We start from the raw sequence: 16,495 nt of genomic DNA, 5'->3' as shown, positions 1-16,495 counted from the left end.
AACTCGGTCATAATTTGAGGGTCAATTACCCAGGGAAATTGGCCATCTGGAAAGACCTATTTATAGGAATCTAAGGGTTTTAGGGTGCCATGAGCTGTGCACGAGAACTAGGGAGTGTGTGGACCCGGGTAGGAAGGCCCTGATGGGACAAAGCCAGTCAGGCAGATGGGAGAGGCTGGGCCTGGGGAAGCAGGACTGGCTGGAAGGTGGGCTTCAAAGCTGGACGATTCCAAATGCACCGAAAGGCTTTCTACTGAGTCTGCAGGTGCTCAAACGGACACCTCATCAGTGTCCCCAGGTCCTGAGGAAGAGGCTTATTTAATTCCATTCAACAAGTGTAATTCAGCATCTGCAGTGGGCAGGCAGTGTGTTAGATTCCATGGGCAGTGCAGCAGCCGGGGAGAGGGGCCAAGGCTTGCCTTCCTGCACCCCTGAGCCCAGAGGCCAGGGGGGACTTACACAGCTCCAGCTGATGTGTGATGAGGACTAATTGCGCAGAGACTGAATATGTGTGTGAATGTGTGTGCATGCATGCTCACGTGTGTGAGTGTGACAAAGGTCAGTCCCAAACCAGCTCAGAAACCATCCAAGACTCTTGTCTCTGACAGATGATAAAGCAACGTTATTCAAAGTTAGTTGATTAGCCAAAGGAGTCTTAAAGTGAAGAATCCTTCAAACTGATCCATCCACGTGATGCATGTTTCAAGTTAAGCAGCATTTAAAAAGGCAAGAGTCCAGTACATGACGTTCCCCATTACGGCACAAAATGAAGCCACGTCCCCCCAGACACAGACCACTCATCGCTGGCTGACTTTCAGCACCTCCACTCTCTCCGGGCCGGTCCTCAGCCTGTTCTCAGGCTCACAGTCAGCGGGGCAGCTCTGCCCGGCCTTTCTGGCACTACCCTTGCCTCAGCGTACTGCCACTGGTGATCCAAGACCTGAAGGGCACTGGGCGTGCATCTGGGTGTGGTATCCCTTAGAATTCGTATAACTTTTCCCACCAATCTGCACCTAACTTGAAGAAATTTTTTCCAGACTCACCTTCTGGAGTCTTTTGAGAGCATTCAGCTTAGTTTTCGTAGAAAAAACACATTTCTTTCTCTCCTGCCCATGTCTCATGGTTTCTATAATATTACGGAGTGAGGACCTGAGGACCACCAGCATGACCTCTGAAAACAGTCTGGGAACAGACGGCAGGGAGCCTCGGACTCTGGGCCAGCATGTGACACCCCCTCCCTCACCCCACAGTGTGAGCAGGAGTGGGCCACCAGACGGGAGAGCCAACTTTCCGCCGGCACAGATACCTGCGGGGTGCCTGGCGGATGACATGGAGAACGGTCAATGTGCTGAGTGGACGAAGGGGTCAGCGAGAGGCTGGTTCAGAGAGCTTCTGCTGAACGCGTGACGGAAAAAAGCCGGCCTCTGTCCTCTGAGTTCCTGAGTCTCCCTGGGCTGGCTGAGACCAGTTAGGGACCAGGAAGAGTGAGGATGGTTGGGGGACTGGGCATGGGAGCAGGGGCGTGGCGACGGGAGGCTGAAAGGGGAAATTTTAAAAGAAGATGGGCGATGGATACTAGTCCAGGCTGCAGCTCCAGCTCCCCCATGGACGGGAAGCACCGATTTGTCCCAGAGACCGACAGGAACCCCTAAATGGATCAAGGGATTAGCATTGATTCTTCCACCTCTGCTCAGGAAAAGCCCAGTGCCAGAGCTAATCAGCTCCTGGTCCAGCCAATCCATACTTCATTAACCCAGCCTTGTCCTCCTGTAGCCCTGGCCACCAGCTGCCCCACCCCCACCTGGCCCTGGCTTCCAGCCACTGGCTCCGGCTTCCCCTACCATCTCCAGGCCACCCCTCCTTTTCCTCCTCCCCTGCCCCCACCATCTGCAGCAGAAGGGAGAGTAGGGGACAGGGCTCCAACAGTTCATTCCACTCAAAGAACTGAAGTCCTCGTGGGATGCCGAGTTGGAATTGCAACCCTTCTCAGTAACATCCCGGTGCTGGGCCAGTAGGATTTATTGTTTTTGTAAAGTCTGGTCGTTTGATCTTCACAGCGCCCTGGGGGGCAGGCGGGGCAGTGTCCTCTTCACAAATGAGGAAACTGAGGCTTAGAAGGGATGCGTAATCAGCTCCAGGTCCCGGAGTTAATTGCCCTCAGGGCCGCTCAAGCTTAGGCCTCTGGACTCTGAATTGGTGCAACCCCATCTCATGCTGCTGCCCCTACTGCAGAGCCAGCACTTGCCTCGGGTCTCTCAGGACCTGCTCAGGGCCAGAGCTCCCTGAGCTTGCTGGGCCCAGACTCTGCTCTGCCAGCTGGTATCCAGGCAGAGGGCTCCAGGGAGGGGCTCCCACCCTGCACTCGGGGTGCAGTGCCAAGGAGAGGAGGGCCCAGCCCTGCCGAGGTCCGTGTCCTGCCTCTTGTCCTGGCCCCTGCTCACTCTCACTCCTGGACCACTGTGATAGGAAGGGCAGCAGCAGTGTGGACTCCAGATCTCACACCATCTTGTTCCCTTCTCACCGGAAAACCAAGCCAAAGGCTTGGGAATGGGAAGTGTGAGTTCAGTCCAGGTGTGGTGCAAAGCACACGTTTATGCTTTGGTTTTCTTCCAGCCCAGCAGTGTCAATTCATTGTTTTTTTCAGGTAGTTCCTTAGTTTTTCTCTGCCGCCTGCCCGGCCACCCCGCCGACCCCTTCTTCCTTTTCCCCACATACAGCCTTTGGATTCTGTTTCAGTTAAAAAGGAAACTTTGGGTTTGGTGCTGTCTGTGCAAGCACAAGTCCATTCTGATTCGCTGTGGGAGTTTGAGGAGATAGGATACTGGCTGTAGCAGGTTTTTCTGAAGCCCCTGAATCAAGCAGCTCATGGTCTCCACTCACCACAGGCCTTCGTGTAGGAGGCCCTCGGAGCAAAACCCAGGTGTTTCATTTTGTGGGGACACCATGTCACTGCTTTAGGCTGGGGCCTGAGCACACAGATGGCCCAGATCCGCAACAGTGGGGGCGGGGCAGGGCACAGCGGGTGGGAGACAGCTCGCTGGAAGACACAGGCCTGATGGAGCAGCCCTGTGAGAGCCACCATGAAGTGGGTCCGGTGGGGGGCCGACTGCCTGGGACTGGGCGAGGGGTGGTGCTCAGCAGGAACGTACTCATCACCCACAGGACAGCGGACAGTCCCAGTCAGACTGACAGAGAGCGGCGCGTGGCCTCTCAGTGACAGGCATGGCTAGCGTTGGAGTTTGTGGGGCCGGAGAGCAGTCCCTGCAGAGACGCCTGCGCCCAGGTGGCACCGCTATTGGACCAGGTCTTGGAAAGTGTCCTTTCCCTCTTTCCTTGCACTGTTTCCATCCTTGCGCCAGGCCCATTCTAGTGGCCACACCAGCTTCTTGAAAAGAAAGTCATTGCTCCCAAAACAAAGGCACTTGTTTTCTACTGCTAACAGGTCATTGCATGCTTAGCTTAAAAAGACATGTGTCTCTGATCTTCAATTTTGAGGGTCTAGAGCCCAGGCATGCTTAGCAGGGGCCTCTGCTCAGGGCTGCATTGGCTGCCAGGTGTTGGCTGGGCTGTGCTTGCCACACCAGAGGACTGCCTGGGGAAGGGCTTGCTTCCTGACAGCTCAGGCTATGGGCAGAGTCCCGCACCAGGTGGTCACAGGGCTGACGAAGGCTGCATGTCCTGCAGGCTGCCTTCAGCTCCTAGAGGCAGCTTGCCACGTGGGTCGCTCCAGTGTGGCCACTTACTTCATCACACGGGCAAAGAGGGGCCCTAGAGCAGGTCTGCCAACAAGGCAGAGTCCTGCACAACCCAGTATGGTCGGGGGAGCGATGGCCCATCACTGTTGCCCCAGGTGTCATCCACACAGGAGGGAAGCCTTCACACACAGGTGTGGGCAGCAGCAATCAGGGGCCGTGGGGGGACATCTTAGAGTCTGTCCACCACAGCAGGAAGGCCAGGTCACCTGCTGGCCCTCAGCTCCTGTCTGGCCCCTGTTGCTTCTGAGGCTGCCAGCAGAACCTGAGCAGTCACAGCTTTCCCTTATGTCGCCCCGTCTTTCTTTGCTCCCTCTGCCCAAGGGTGGTGGGGGAGACCCCGAAGTCAGACAGCCTTCTTCTACTGTGCAGTGTGACTTGGGTAAGGTGACCTCCGAGCCATGGTGTTTGCCCATCCGAAAACTGGGAATAAAGACAGTGCTTTCCCCACTAGATTTTCAGGATGATTAAGAAAAAATTGATATAAACTGTATGGCACATTATTGATGCCAATAAACAAGAGCTGTTGTAACGACCAACCTGGAAAGGGCCTGAAGGCCATCTGCTCAGCCTTGCTTCCCTCTAAGTCCCTCAGCTGCACTTCTGGCTGCTGGGAGGCTGGTGCGGGCTTTAGTGGGTCCCATTTCACCCACTAAAGCAGAGGCGGTGAGCAAGAGTGGCTGGGATACTCAGAAGGGACCCCTGCCCATCTCAAGGGCTAACTCTGGCCTTATTCGGTGAGAGGTTTTTGATTTCTCTCAGCCTCAGTTTCTCCATATCCAGTGTGGAGCTCTTACTCCTCATTCACTGGTCTCCCACCGTGATCTTTCCATGGTCTCCCACCGTGGTCTTTCTTCAGAGTCCACCCCACTGCCCGCCCCACCGTACTGGCTTGCTTATGCTCAGAACCTTCCGTATCTCCCCCACTGCAACACGCTTGGCTTGGCATTGAAGGCGCTTTGCCACGCCCCCTCTCCCGGTGCTCTGATGGCCTGCTCTCCTGTTTCCTTTCTACCTTCCATCCACAACAGTCTCTGACCTCTGCAGGCCAGCGCAGCACCTGGACAACTCAGAAAGTAAGCAGACCTGCCTGGCCCATTCAGGTGGTAGTTCCTATTCCCTCCAGAGCCCGGGAGAGGGGGGTGGACAGCCCCAAGGGAAGGGGACTCAGTTTAGAGCCAAGATGCCTGCAAAGCCAGCCAGGCCTGGCCCCTCACAAGCTAACAAGCCCCCTTCCTTCCTTCCAGCTGCATCCTTGCTTCTTCACTTGGCCTCTGACCCCTGCAGCTCCTCTTTGCCAGATCTCTACCTTCACCCAGTGTGGGGACGCGTGTGTCCCTGGGCCTGCTGGTGCCAAAGGTCCTTGCCCTGGGGAACCCTCAGTCTCTGTTTGGTGTCCGTGCCTATCTGCTCTCTCAAAGCCACCCGATTCAGGAAGGTGTCAGCCTGCCAAAGGTGACTGAGGCACCCCTAGACCCACTCAGGACAGTGGCTGTGGCTGAGGATCCCTTTCTGAGGGCTTACTGAGGCGGACTCAGCAAACCACGAAGCCTCTTTCTGAGCGATTTCCCAGAGCAGCAGCTTACTTCTTCACACACTTGTGCATGCACATGCGTGCTCCTGGCCAGCCCCCCATCTGAGTGAGTACACGTGTGCTCATGGGCACATGTATGCACGCACTCGGCTGGGTTTGGATATTACTTCTGAGCCTCGTTGGAGAATCCTGTGATTGGGTCTCTGTCCAAATGAGACCTCAGATCCCAGAACACAGAGGGGGAGACCAATTCACTTTTCTGTGAGGTGGGGGATGGGGCAGCCTCCCCCCCAAACTGCTGCTAACACAGCAGCTTACGCTCAGTGGTGACTCATGACTTCCCATGTGGTTTTACATGGGTCATCTCGTGTAAGCACCAAACACCGTAATTCCAAAGCTTTGTTCTCATTTTACAGATGAAGCAACTGAGACATGAGCAGGTTGAGGCCCAGGTGTCCCAGGTCCAGTCAGACAGTGGCCTGATCACAGCCCTGGTCGAGGTCTGCTCCTTGGCTGGTAGGGGCCCTGAGAGAGTGGCTGTCACCTCTCTTGGCCTGAGTCCCCTACAGGCTCCCTCCCAGGGTCGCTCCCCCGCCTGTGTGCTGGGCTCAGGGGAAGCCTGGGTTTCTTCTCCTAGCCTGGGCGCCTGCAGCAGGTGTTGGGGCTGGTCACCTACCCTGGCCTTGCTCCTGAGCGTGGGCCTGACCACACAATTTGTTATGCAAACTAGGGCCCTCTGAGGTTTGCTGAGCTGACGAAACGAGAGCAGGAGTAAACGCATCGGCTACAGGCAAGGTCAGGGGCTGGTCTGGCGCAGTGGGCAGTGGTCCCCCTGACCAGAGCCCACTGCCACCTGCTGTGTGGCACCTGGCTGTGGGAGCAAGTGCCAAGGGCAGGATGCATCTCCCCAATGCCCACTTGCAGGTTCAGCCCTGGCTCCTGCATGAAATCTGTGAGGGTCCCTCTATGAGCAAGGCCAGAACAGCTCCTGTGGAGCCTGGGTGCAAAGGGGTTCTCCCTACTGCTGCGAGGAACACCTGCCCACACCCTCTGCCTTCTGCAGCCTGGCCGCACCCTTGGAGACAGGTTGGTAAGAACTGGTAGTGCATATCTCCCCACAGGTCATAGGTCAAGGCCATGCCAGGATATGGTCCTGTCCTGGATTCTGCATATGGTTATAGCAAAATGCTCTTGAACATTCCAGCCTTTCCTGTCCAGTTCTCAGCCTTCTGCAATACCTAGTGCCCTGTGAGGGCAGCTCAGGATGTCTGCAGGTGGTGCTCCACCCCCGAGTGGTAAAGGCCCATGAGCACAGGCCAGCACAGACAGCTGACTGGGCAGGGGTGGAGGGAGCTGGAGATGAGGCCTCAGCAGATTTGGATGCAAGTTAAACAGTAGGGGGCAGACAAGCAAGTCAACAGCTGCTAGTGGACAGGTAGCACTAAGAACCCTGGGGTGGCCTCCTTTTCTGCAGGTTGCCCAGCACAGGTGGGCATGGGGTAGGCACAGGGAGGGGCAGGCAGGCTGTAGCACCCTAGCATCCTGGGCTCTGGCAGCTAGGAGGGGCACCTCACCCGTGGTGCAGGCCCAGGGAGACTGTTGCTTGAGCTGGGCGGGAGTGATGGCTGTTGCGTGGACCTGAAGTGTGCAGCCTGGCACAGGGTGTGCTGACTGGGAACCCACTGAACCCCTCGGCTGGCCGGAGGGCAAGGCCTGGGGCCAGAACCATGTAGGCTAGGGAACCTGGTGAGTATGGCAAAGGGTCTGCAGCATGGGTGGGCTGGAAAAATAGCTGTGCTCTTCAGGAAGGGAGGGTGTGAGCAGCCAAGGACAGTTGTTCCCCACTGCACTGTCCTTCCCACCCTCCTGTCATCTGGACCGCTCTCAGCCTCAGGCCTCAGTTTCCCTCGGTGTCTGTGGTTCTGGGTGAGGGTGCCGACCAGGTGAGACCCCCCCTGGGCTTCGCGCCCCTCTGGGAAGCCTTCCCCAGCTGTGCTCCTGCTTGGGCCTAGCTGTTCACAGTGCCCTGTGAGGCCAACGCTCAACCCCACCACCTGCTGTGCACTTGCCGATTTTCCTTTCTGTCCCAGCTCCTGGGCCAGGGGCTCCTCTGGGGCCCCCAGGCCTGACTTGCATTTGGATCCCACCACAAGGTCCAGGCCCTGGCACACAGCACAAGCTGGACCAGTAGGCCGTGACTCAATTTCCTTATCTGTAACTTACCAGCTGTTTTGGGGGTCATATGAGGGAATACATGGAAAACATCTAGCATGAGGCCTGGCACACAGCACTCAGAAGGTTCACTAGTATAAAATAGAATAGTAATTATAACTACACCACCTGGCTTTAAAATTCAGCTGGGTCCAAGTGCCTGGAAGAGAAGGGAGAGAAAAGGGCACTTCGGCTCCTTCCTAATGGGCCAGTGCTCATAGGCCTTTGGGGCAGTTTTTCTAGAGATTCTTCTCTCCAAGGGTGGGGCCATGCCAAGACTGGAGCCCCGGGAGAGCAGGCACATTGGCATGTAGCAGCAGGGGGATAAGCCGGGTGTGTGCACAGTGGTTGAAGCACCTAGAGAAGGGAGATTGGCCACATGTGGGGAGGCCATGCCTCTGAACTGGGAACTCTGGCCCTGCTCCCCTGCCCTACTGGGGTCTCCAGGCCCCGCCACTCCCCCTGGCTGGCACTTGCACTAAGGTTTTCCATCGTGGCTTCGGCACAGCACGCTAGGCGGGCACTGCCCATGCCCCTCCTCTACAGATCTGGAAACCGAGCTGGGGCCTGAAAGGCCTTGCCATAGGCAGACAGCTGGGCCTGCCCTGGTCTTCAGATACCTCCCATGCCCTCCCCCTGCCCCCAAGAGTCCTGTGTCCCTGCCCAGAGACCAGCAGTAAGGGAAGGGCTTGAGGGTTCAAAAGTTCAGTTGTCACTTTTTCATCTCTTCTCCTGCCTCCAGAATGGTCCTCTCATGGCCTTGGGGCTGAGTTGGCCATCTGTGGGAGTCTAGGGCCACAGACTGCTGGGCCCTGTAATTTCCTGCCCTTTCTTCCCCAGTTCCCCCACTGACTCTGTGACTTTTGCTCTACCCCTTAGGTTCCTCCTGCAGAATCAGTCAACCCTATTGCCTGGATAAGAAATAGTTAACAAAAGGTGTGGAAGGTGAGGGGGGGGGCAGGTGGGAGCCCAGCCTAAGAGGGCAAGCAGGCCTGAATGTGGCGAATGGAGGTCCCTAAGTATCAGCCCCCAGACGGAGGGTAGAGATGTTGACACTTCGTTATATAGGCCATGCATTACATAGCCAGCAGCAGGGCGGCTGTGGGAGGCTGAGATGGAGCTGAACACCACAAAGGCACATGCGAAGGAAGGCCTGCCACATTCATAGGGCCTTTCAGGGTCACCCAGAGCTCCAGCCCCCAGAGACATTCTGGGAGTAAGGGACAGAGTTCTATCCCAGGGTCTCAGGAAGGTGGCAGGGTAGGGAGGGACCTACAACAGAAAGCAGCCATCACCTCTGCCTAGAATGCTCCTCCTCTCACTGCCCCCACCTACCGAGCTCGTGCTGCTGGGCCTTTAAGGACTTGGCAGGTGCACTCACCCTGCAGACAGTCACACAGGCGCTAGGCACTCAGGATGCTCAGTCAGCACTGGGTGGTGGAGGAAGCAACCAGAGGACCAAACCTGACACCATTCTCCCCTCTGTGTTCTCAATGCCTGGGATGTACATTAACTCAGAGCCTGCAGGTATCTACCCGACCCCTACCTTGATGGCCTTTGAGTGGGAAGGGTGAATGGGGAGAACCACTGTTACTGAGCCCTTTTTGCTCTTGGCCTGGCATCAAAGAACCGGTCAACTGGATAAATGCGGTGTATGCATACAATCAAATACTATGCAGCCTGAGAAAGGAAGGAATTCCTGACCCAGGCTGCAACGGGGCTGAACCTCATGGATGCTGTGCTGAGTGAAGTACGCCAGTCACAGAAGGACAAATAGTCCTGTTTGGTACTGTTATGGATGGTACCTAAAAGGGTCACTCAGAGGGACAGAATGGAATGGTGGCTACCTGGAGCTGGGGGGAGGGAGAAGTGGGAAGTTGTTGTTTCACAAATAGTTTCCAGTTTGCATGATGGAAAGATCTGTGTGGATGGCCACACAACAATATGAAAGTACTTAATACCACTGAACACTTAAAAATGATTGACATGGTAAATTTTATGTTATGTGGTTTTTTAACCACAATTAAAAACAGAACCAAACCCTGTCGCCTGGGAGGTCAGGTTAGACCCCTCCACAATGACACACCCCTTGAGGCCAGGACACTAAGCTGTGGGGTCAGGAGGCTTTCTGTGCAGTAGGGCTGGGGTGGGCACCTGCGTGGGGTGTCAGATGGGCCTGCTGGGTGCACCTTCCTGCTGAATTGTGTGGGAGGGTCACCATGAAGAATAGGAACAGGGTGTGCCTAGGAGGGCACCTGCTTGGGGAGCAGCAGGACAGACTGGAGTGTGTGTGCGTGTGCACACGGACACACACGCACAGCAGCCGCTGTGTCTCCCGGCTGTGGGGCCTGGGAGGGGTGGAGGCTGGGAACAGCTGGGACACCTGTGCCCAGAAAGAGAGATTTACGGGTGGAGAGGAAGTTACCACCGACAAGTGATGAGTTAGGCGAGTCATACTTCAGCTGAAATTCAGAAACTGAAGGAAAAAGAAAATACCACCCCAGGGGCTGTACATCAACTGAGGGAGGCTGGTGGCATGAGCCACCTGCTGCCTGGCAGGGAGGGTCCTGGGCTTGTGACAGTGGGTGCCACGTGAGTGCCGGCCAGAACTCCCCAGTGGAACAAGAGCTGCCCCTCCTGCTCTACGTTATGCATAAAGTGGCAGAGGAGAGGTCGGCAGCACCCCGGGGACTGAGTTGTGGGAATTAAACCTATGCGTCACACAAAGGTGGTGTCTCCTAAAAGTCATTAGTGTGGCCTGCTGACCTGGGTAGCATGATTCCATTATCTTCGTCTCCCAGCGGACAGAGAACTAACACCTCTGGGAGAAGGCACTTACCTCCGAGGGCATCAGGACGCTGGTCATGCCACACCAGGACTGCAGGCAGCCACAGAACGCAAGTCTCAAGGGCCCCGGGTAGCTCGCCCAGCCCGACGATCTGCAGGCTGACCTCACCGCCCTGGTCAGAGCATGTGTGGGCACACCGCCCTGGTCATGGCATGCACGGGCACACTGCAGCAGGCTGGTGCTGCACGGATTTCATTAAGGTTTGGGATGTATTTTTAATGGGTTGCCTGTGGCCTGAGGGATCTGACCTTCCTTGGGGCCCTGTCAGGGATAGTTGAAGTTGGTTCCCCAGGGAAATTGTCAGAGGAGGAAAGGGGAGGCCTGGCCCAGCTCGGGGGCAGGGTGTCCTGGGGTCTCAGTGTCAGCCTCTTAGCCCCAAGTCTCAGGGGGGCTGCCCTCGCTGCCCTCTGTACCTCGCTGTCCTGCCAGAGACTTAAGTCACACTCTAGAACAAGGCACTGAACTGCTGTGTGACCTGAGACAAGAGCGGAACCTCTCTGAGGCCTGGTTTCCTTATCTACCCAAAGAAAGAGGCAACCTAAAGTCACAGAACCCTAATTCTGGGGTCAGCCTGGGAGGCCAGCCAGTCTCCCATGTCTGCCGTTAGTTGTGACTGCCGATGGCAAGTTCCTGCTCCTCAGGCACGTCTCCTCTCCACTGTGCCTCCCAGGTGCTTGGCTGAAGGCTCCCTCCTTCTCTGGACTTCTCTAGCTTACCAATGAGCGGTAAAATTTAGGTGGGGAAATGCTCACGTGCTTTACGATCCTCATATTTTGGATGAGGAAAGTGAGGCCCCACAGGGGTCTGTCCCGCAGTGTGTTGCTGACGCAGTGCGACTAGAACTGGGCCGCTGGCTGGTCTCCACCTCCTGTCCCGGCAGTGGCTGCCCTGCTTGCTTCCCTCCCTCGGGACCAGGGATGGGCGGAGCTCAGAGATGGACGGCCCCTCCAGCTCCGCCCTTCCCCCTTCAACAGGATGCTGGTAGTAGCTGGGACCTTTTCTGCTTCTTTTATTTTGAATGTATGGGGGCTTGGGAGGTACTTTTTGGTGAGAATGGTTCCAATAAAACAGAAATGTAGTTGAATTCACTTCCAAAAATGTTAACCCCTGTTTATCTGGCATTGTTCACTTACAAAGGAGGACTCATTTCTCATCTCATCTCCTTTCACAAGATGGGGTGAGTGGCGCGGGGGTCATTATCTAGCTAACTTCCCACCACAGGTGAGGAAACCGAGGAAGGGGCAGCGAGGGCAGCAAGAGCACATACTGATTACTGATGGCCCCAGCATCTGGGGTCATGCCTGGCGTAAAGTAGGCTGTTCGGTAAGTGTTTACTAAAGGAATTGTTAAATGAGCAATAAAAATCTCTAAGCAAAGCATTTACTATTTATTGCTTGCTCTGAGTGATTACCCTGATTAACTAGAATGACTCATTCCTTCCTCATAAACATCCTGTTATTATCCCCATTTTAGAGATGAGAAATATGAGGCACAGAGAGGTTAAGTAATGTCCCAAGGCCACACAGTAGTAAGTGGCAGAGCTGGGATTTGAGTCCAGCTGCTTGATCTCCAGAATCCATGCTCCTGGCCACCTTGCTACTCCCGGTAAAGTCTAGAGCAGCATTTTCTGTGAACTTTCTGTGATGCTGGGGATATTCTGTGCCCATGTGGCCCAAGGTGGCAGCTACTAGCCCCAGGAGGCCACTGGGCTCTTAGCAAGTGGCTGGCATGGCTAAGGAACTGCCCACTGTGCAGGCAAGGCAGCCAGTCCCGTATCCAGTGCTGGACTCTGAGGGCTCTGAACGGTGGCCGAATGAACAGCCTGGAGTCTTGAGACTAAAGAGACTCGTGCCTCAGAAGCCAGACTGCCCAACTGCCTCATTAAGAAGAAAACAAGACAGAGGGACGTGAAGGAGAGAGGGAAGGGATGCACCACTCGGGGAGGATCAGCAGAACCGCCCCCGATCTCAAGTATGATCCACCTCTAACACCCAAGGCTGTGCTTTCTTGGATCTGTTCTCTCGGCTCCCTCTACCCTTCTGTCCTTCATGGGGCAAAAATAATGGCTCACACTCCCCACCTACAAGGAGAGAGAAACCCTGCCCAGAGCTCTAACACTGAGCTTCAGGACCCTTATCCTGGTGGGCAAGGCATATATATACCTGAATCCAATCAACTCTTGGTAACCCAGACTGAGACTCTCCATTTTTGGGCTTGTCAGTGGCAGAGCCCTAATCCCTCCCAGGCACTTGGCTGGGAGGCTGCCGGCCCTGCTGTCAGCTGCTGTGCGCAGGGAGTGCAGACTCATTTTAATATTGGCTGGAGCTAAACCTCATTAGAAAAGTAAATTTGCTGTAGCTGCAAAAAAAAAAAAAAAAAAAAAAAGCAACCCACACAACCCTTCCAAAGCTAAATAGAAAAACCTCAATTTTGGATTAGTTGATGTTTTGTGTTCCCAGCGCTGCCCCAGAGCCTGGAGCACAGTAGGTGCTCAGTCAGTGCCTGTGTGACCTCTTGATCTCTGTCCACCGTGACATCTCTCAACGTTGACGAGAGGCCACAGATCTGGAGCCCTTGCAAATTGCATGAAGTTTTTTAGACAAGCATCAGCTAATAATTACATTCACCACTAGTTAGACAGGAAAACATCATTGTTGCTGTTGTTCAGCAAGGGGACACTGAGAGTGTCACTGTGACAGAGGCACGTCCCAGGTGGGCCTCAAGGAGGATGAGTCTGGAGGTGGGGCGGATCAGATGGGTGGGGTGCATGGGAGAGGAAGCGCCTACTCCAAGGTGATGGGCTCCAGGGCTGGCCAGGGAACTGCACCTCTAATTCTAGAGCTACCCAGACCTTGCAGGGGTGTGGGGGAGGGTACAGAAAATAAAGACATTAAATTAACATTCATCTAGCCCTTCACATAAAACAGCCTGGTGAGAAGTGGGTTCCTCAATTTCCAGGCCTGCAGGAAACCAGGACTTAGAGGGCTCCGTTTTTCACGAAGTCCCCCAGCTGGTTTTTGAAGGAGCTGAGGAAGGACCCTGCCCTGGCTGCAAGCCCGGGCTCTGCACTGCACTCTCCCCTGTACTGGGATGCTCTGCAGCGGGGCCCCCAAAGCTCGTCTTGCCTGGAGGCCTGGGGGATGCACGAAGGAGGGTTTTCTTTTTCCTTCTCCCCAAATGCTACGTCTCCTCAGATTCCATGCCCTTTCTCATCCCACCATGTTCCAGGACCAGGAGGGGAGATGAGGCAGAGGCCAGGGCTTGGGAGCCTTTAGCCTTTCATCCTGGGTCTCATCCCTCACTACTAGTCCCCCTCCTGCCTTCACACCTCCCTCTGCACTGCTCTGGAATTCACCAAAGCCACAGCAAGAGCTTTTCTCAGGAGACTGACTGCTCTACCCAGAGGCCTCCCTGCCCTGGTGGATGACCACTGATAAGGAGGGTGATCTGGGCCCGCCTGACTTCTGCTTTTGGGCCTCCCTCTGTTCTGTTGTTCTGTGAGCGTGCCCCTGTGTCTTTTGTCTGTTGCCTTATGCTAGCTTGTCTACCTGCCTTGGATTCTCTCGGATTCTTTCTCTTCCTCAGTCCTGCCTCTCTTTTCCCTGGGTTCCCAGCAGAGGGGAGCTCTTGGGCATCTCTGTGCCAAACTAAACCAGCATTCTCCCCTATCCTAGAGCCTGCCTCCCTGGGAGCCTGCCCTCTGCTTTTCTCACACTTGCAAAGCTCCCAACCTGCCCCATAACCTGTGCTCCACAACCAGGAGAAGCCAGCCAGCATGGTCCCCTCAGTGCTCAAACACTACTGCACGACACCCAGCTCTGAGCAGGGGCCTGAGGCAGGGAAGGGGGCTGGCCCCACAGCTATCCTTCTCTGGAGCCCCTGGTCTCTGACACAGGTGCCAGTCTTGTCACTGGAACCGATCCATTTCAGCGGTTTACCTGCAGCTGACTGCTCACCCAGAAACCTACATGAACATTTTCAACCCAGCAGACATGAACTTCCAACATGCCTGAACATGAAGTGGTTCCCCAGCCTCTAGGGGTCAGGGACAGAAATGGGCACAGCAAGCCACCTGGCTGCTGGGCTGAATGGGGCTCAATCCCACTAACCCTCCCTGTTCCATTAGCCCTAGCGGGCGTCTTGCTGCCACCTAAATGGGTGGAAAGAAATGGCAGGCAGCTCCAGAACCTTTGGGAGTGCCAGGCATGGACAGGGCAGAGTGGATAGTCTCTTTGCAGGCTTTGTGGGGAAAGGTCTTTGCTCACTGTGAAGGAAGTGGGAACTTGACGTAAGTCCAGCATGGCCAACAATCACCACTAAGCAGGTTCTGGGAGGAGATGTCTCTACCTCTGCGGGGGCTATTGGCAGAAGTGGGGAGACAGAAGGCACAGGAGACAAATCTCAGAAAACCCAGCGACTCAGGAAGCTGTGTGCCTCCTGTCCCCACAGAGTGACTTCAAAGTGCTACCTGCATGGAGACGTCACCACCCAACCAGTCCTCTCACGCAGTGTACACCATGAAAACCAAGCTCCAAGTCCCAGCGGGCACCCACCCAGCCTGGGGCTCATGCAGGTAGAGCTGCCACCACCAGCATGGGGCAGGCCACCTTCAGACTCCCATGCTCAGAAACCCTCTGAGTCCCTCAGCCCCAGCTTCTACAAGAATCCATCCAACTAGTGTGCAAGGCTGAGTCTAGGCCAGGACAGGGGAGGAAGAGGAAGGGGAGGCTAGTCAAGACCTTATTTATGTGTTTGTCTGTGTATGTGTCAGGATGGGGGGGGGTGGTTCTTGACCTTATCTGCTTGGCACCAGGCTGTCATCTCTTCCCAGCACTATTAGATCCTGTGGCTTCTTTCTCCTCATCTGCCTCACCTCTCAGCTTCCTTTTTGGAAATACACTCTGGCTTTGGAGGAATCAGGACCTCAGGTCTGAGCCCAGGTGCAGAGGAATAGGTGGCAAACTTGCTCATGCCTCCTTGCTATACTGAAGTTCCCAAGGACCCTTTGCCACACTTGCTACCTCTCAGCCCCTTGAGTTCCCCAGCAGAGCTGCAGAGCTGCGGAGGTTGGGACCCCTGAGGAGTTCATCTGAGAGCGCCTGGCCTCAGAGTGTTGGAGATGACTGCTAGGGAGCAGGGGTGCAGCGGGGATGCTAGCCCTGACTCATCTGGGCCACCAGGAACCACCTGCTGAGTGGAAAGGGACAGGAAAGCTGAGAGCCTGGACCAGATGTTAGAAGCTACTGAGAACCAGCTCATCCGTTGATGCTGGACTGAGGAGGGCAGGCATCACCCAGGTTTTGTTTGGAAGCCCCTGTGCAGCGGGCAGTGGCTCCCAGCCCCGGCCTTTCCAGCCCCTTTTCCAGCTGTCTCTGCTGCGCGCACAACCACACAACCACACACACACACACACAGGCGCGCGCGCGCGTTCCCGGGAGGACATGGCGTGGGTACTGATGGGGACGCATAAAGGGGCTCTGTGCGCTGCTGCGGAGCCCGCGGGGGCCGAGGGGGGTCACTGACCTGAGGCTGCGAGTCCGGATCGTCCCCGGCGAGGTTCATTCGGGCGGCGGCCCCTACACCCTGGCCCCGGCGCCCCCAGGTTGCTGCCCCGGGCCGCGTGCGCCTTCCTCCCCGGGGGATCTCGGGCTCCGAGACCCGAAGGGACACTTCATAGCCGCGGGGTCCGAGCGCCCGCACGCCCGCCGCTCCGGCCCGGCCCCGCTACCCGGCCCGGCTCCTCCTAGGCTCAGTGAGGCGGCGGACTGAGCCTGGGAGCGCGCGGGAGGCGCGGGGAAGGACCGTGGGGGGCGGGGACCGAGAGGGGAGGCGTGGGGAGGAGGGCAAAGAGGGCCGGGACGCGCGGCCGGAGCCGAGCCGACCGGGCCGGCTCCGAGTCCCCTCCGCGGCCGCGGCTGCGCCGGTGCGGTCGAGGCTCTGACAGCGCCTCCTGCCCCGCCCCCACCCCCACTCCCCGCCCCCGAGCGAGCGCTGGCTGCCGGCGGGACCTGCTGCTAATGGTCGGTACCAACCTCGCCAGCTAGGGCGGGGGGCTCAAGGAGGCCCGCGAGGACCCTCCCCCTGGGACTGGTAGCACCTCCCTTCTCACCCCCCAACACCCTTCCCAGCAGAGGCGGCTCCAGCTTTAGG

At 56.4% G+C, this 16,495-nt stretch overlaps 1 protein-coding gene across 2 annotated transcripts in view; it reads right to left on the bottom strand.

Annotated features, from left to right (window-relative positions):
• Positions 1 to 16,224, bottom strand: part of B3GAT1 (beta-1,3-glucuronyltransferase 1) — a 28,796-nt gene extending 12,572 nt beyond the window's left edge. For both annotated transcript variants that reach the window (XM_045192657.3, XM_024557392.4), the window contains exon 1: positions 15,869 to 16,224. The gene's annotated coding sequence lies outside the window, so the exon portion shown is untranslated. The remainder of the gene's footprint in view (positions 1 to 15,868) is intronic.
• Between the last annotated feature and the right edge of the window lie 271 nt (positions 16,225 to 16,495).

This window comes from Desmodus rotundus, chromosome 7 (assembly GCF_022682495.2).
Source record: "Desmodus rotundus isolate HL8 chromosome 7, HLdesRot8A.1, whole genome shotgun sequence".
In the NCBI taxonomy this organism is placed as follows: Eukaryota; Metazoa; Chordata; class Mammalia; order Chiroptera; family Phyllostomidae; genus Desmodus; species Desmodus rotundus.
The sequence above is the reverse complement of the archived record's forward strand: the minus strand, read 5'-3'. Positions and strand labels throughout refer to the sequence as shown.